Below are 4,121 nucleotides of genomic sequence, written 5' to 3'. Positions count from 1 at the left end.
TAAATTGTGTTACAATGAGGCTCAGAGGCCTATTTATTATTGAGAAATAATAGAAAACCATAAAAATAAAAAAACCTAATCCTAGGAGATGAAGCACCAAAACTATGGGCCCCATTTGGTTAAATTGGTACATCAACCTCCCGTAGTCATAACTTTGGAATAAGATCTTCATTTGACATGCACAATACCTCATTAGAAAGATCTATTCAAGAAATAAAACTTGCGACTAACCAAAGCTAGGCAAAGACCACAATTGGCACCTATTTTCTCAATAAACATTGTTTAGGGCCTCAAAACGACTCTGGAAATTCAAGACCCGAAAACTGCCAAAAATAGTAAATTGTTCTACAATTAAGGAAACTAAAAAAATCAAAGAGATAGTGGTGGGGGTCCAAGTGGAATAGGCGGGTGACCTCCAAAATCCACCTGGATGTACCTGTGTAGGAAACCGTGGTACTTGAGTAACAAATGTTTCTTAGCTTCAGCGAATAGCAGCGCTCACCTGGATGTACCTGTGAGTACTGCTATTTGCAGAAGAGGTGCCCTGCAATGACAAAAACATCTGCCACGCGCACCACCAATTCCTTCTTCTGTTGAATTGAGTACTCCTTCGATGCAGTCCCTGTTGTTAGAAAATGGATTATATCTTTGAAGTGTCCATCCGCGACATGCATTGCAAAGAGCTGTGCATTAGGTAGTCCCTCCTCCAAATTTTTTGGTTCCTCACCCATCTCAATTAGTGACAAGTGGTTTGGTCCTACGTTTAAGCATCCCGGCTTGACTATAACCTCAAAATCATATTCTTGAAACAATAAAAGCCATCTACATATGCGCACCCCAACACAGGCTTTTTCACCAGGTATTTCAACATGGAATGGTCGGTATACATCTTGAAATGTCCTCCCAGTAAATAGTGTCAGTATTTTTGGAGTGCGTACACCATTGCCAACCCCTCTCACTCGATGGTACAGTAGTTCTTTTTTGCAATGGACAATCTTCGATTTGCAAATGCGATCGGGTGATCTACACCCTCCACACCTTCTTGTGTGAGTACAGCATCAACATGTACATGGAATTCCACATCCCATTTTGGGAAGAACAGGATTGGCGCGAAGGCCTGTTTCCCCTTCAGGACATCCAAACTCTTCATGCAATCATCATTCCATAAATATGTAACATCCTTTTTTAATAGCTTTTACATCGATACAGTTATTTGGGCATAACTTATGATGAACTTCCTATAGTATCCAGTGTATCCCAAGGTAGCATGCAGTTGTTTAACACTTCACAGTGCTTCCAAATTGAGGATAACGACAATCTTTGTAGGGTCCACCATCAGTCCTTGTTTGCAAACCACATGTCCCAGCAAGTTTCCAAAGGGAATGAGGAATGTACACTTCTTTAGGTTCAATACAATCTGGTGTCAGTGGCAAGTATCCAAGATCAAACGTAAGCTCGCTACATGGTGCTTAACTAATCCACAAATAGTCCAATCATCCAGGTAGACCTTCAAAAACTTGTGGATGTATTCTTTGAACGCGGCTACCACGATCCGTGAAAATATAGCTGGCGCGTTCCTTAATTCAAATGGCATCACAGTGTATTGAAATCATCCCCATTCTGTTGTGAAGGTCGTCTTGATCCTATCTTCTAGCGCGATCTTGATTTGATGGTACCCTGAGAACTTGTCTGTGAATGAGTATGATTCCTAACCACCAACATTCTCTAGTACTTCATCTATGAATGGTGTTGGGAATGGATCGTGTACAAAAGCATCGTTCAGCTTCCTGAGGTCTACGCATATTCTTATTTCACCCTTATGTTTTTTCTCCTGTACTACCATAGGAATCACCCAGCCGGATTCTTCCACTAGTTCAATAATTCCGGCTGTGAGCATTTTGTCTAATTCGTCGCAGACCTTTTCTTTATACTTTGGGTTCAAGCAGTAAGGGCACTGCTTAACTGGCTTCGCGTCGGGTTTCAGGGTGATATTCATCATCCCTAAATCGCAAATGATCCCTTTTAAGTCCGTAATTTTGGTCGAGAACAAGTCTTGGAATTCATGGAGTAACTCAGCAACCTTATCGACCATGGCATCGTCCCAATAGTGCCTAAGCGTTGCGTATTTTGGTTCTTCCTCTGTTCCAATGTTGACCTGCTTCATCTTTAGCAGCGGAGTGATGTCGGGGTCTTCAAGTGATGGTCCATGATTCTTGTGAGGGCCTTCTGTTTCTAAAATTTTAATGTTCCGTGGGTCCTCATCATCCTCCTCAACATTCATGTTATAACACTCCAGTGCATTGTTTAACTGTGTCGCCCATTTTGGCTGAAGTAGTCCCTGGCTCCTATATTATTTTAAAGATAGCGGCTTTTACTACTTGTAGGGAATTGTCAATAGTATCTGACCAACGATCTTCAAATGTGAATGTTAACAAGAATCCCTCGTGCAAGACATCACATTCGCTCGTACCATGGCGGAGCTCCGTCTCCGTATACCAATTCATGGGTATGACGTCCAGGGTATGGTCAAAAAAATGTACCCATTTAGGTTGGGGCTCTTCCCTATAAACCTTGGTCCATTTCACGAGGTGCATGCATGGATCATCTCGTCCGTCATATTTGTCTACTACTCATATTTTTGGTTTCCCAAAACGTAGTCGCATCATCCTTCTGCATCCGCGCCAGTCCTCAAAATTTCCCTTATGCATACCCCACCATCGTGCAGGTGTTGCGTGCAGTGCCCACTTTAGCACATCGAACCGATGCCATTCTAGTACTACCCTTTTGAATTTGCTTAGAAATTCATCCACCGTTGATAATCCATCATATGTTGGCAACTCCCTTGCCTCTATTGTTACGTAACGCAATGACCTGATCATCATGTTGTAGTTCAGTGTTGTTACTTCGTGCAGTTGATTCTGCCATTGCTTTATCTCTTCGTCTGAATCTAAAGTGCAAGATCTTTTGTGCTCCCATGAAATCCTTCCATCTACATTCAGATTCACCTAATCCTCTCCTTATGAAGTTATCTTGTAGATACAGTCGAGATCATCATCGCACACTGGTTCAGTGTATTGCGCTCCTTTCGTTGAATCTAGCGGTACTACTACGCGTAGTGAGTTTTTCTTAAAGATAATTTTGCACTTCTTTAGATTTATGACTTCGTTCATATCGGTAGCCCAGTCTATTCCTAGTAGCGTGGGATAGGGATTGTTGTCATCGACAATCTCTATCACTTCAAAATCTGCCTGCGCGCTCGTGCCTTCAATATCGACTATCACCCCTTGCAATCTTCCCATGGGCAAAATCTTCTGTTGGTTCGCCATTCATAACTGAATAGGGGACCATTGTAACACGGGTCTACCCATGCATTCCCATGTTTTCTTTGGTAGTACATTCACATTCAAACCCAGATCCAGGATTACCTGATCCATTTCGTACTCACCTATTTGTGTAGTCAACCTCATCTCCCTTCCTGTGCGCAATGCATGCTTTCCAAGTTTTTGGACCACACGCGGTTCTCTTGACCCCGCGCACCTAGTGATAAGTTCTTGTAGCCCTTTGATTGCCTTATTGTCATGCAACAGTTTCATGCATGTCTCCAAAAAGGTAGTGAGCATTGAAGGATCCATCCCTGGTTCTAGTTGATCTTTACTACCTGAAGTGGAGGCCTCCATGAAGCTCTTCTTAGCTTCCATGAATGTCTCCTTCACGTGTTCTAAGTCAAAATCAGGTTCCTTTGTAGGAGCCTTATGAACCCACGCACTGTCTTCTGGCTGCTTCCCTTTATCACCTCCCATGGCCATATCACTCCTGAGCATCATGTTTACATTTGAGTCTTTTTTGCGCGGTTCAGACGTCATCATTTGTAAATTCTGGGTCGGAGGGGGCTGGAGTACCCCCTTTTCGTGCATCTTCGTTATCAGCAAAGGGAAATCTTAGGCCTCATGATCAATCTAATTACAGTACCAACACGATATCCTAGTTGTTTCATACAATCGCGGGCATAATGCCCTAGCCCTCAGCAATTGTAACAAATTATCTGTCTGTGACCCCTTCCTGGTCTCATTCCACCTCGACCCCGATCGCGCCCCTGAAACCCAGCATGCACCATCCATGCA

Source organism: Pinus tabuliformis, chromosome 3_1 (genome assembly GCF_031772625.1).
Source record: "Pinus tabuliformis cultivar Carrire ecotype Pingquan chromosome 3_1, CPIR1, whole genome shotgun sequence".
Taxonomy (NCBI): Eukaryota; Viridiplantae; Streptophyta; class Pinopsida; order Pinales; family Pinaceae; genus Pinus; species Pinus tabuliformis.
This window is presented reverse-complemented; position numbering follows the sequence as displayed.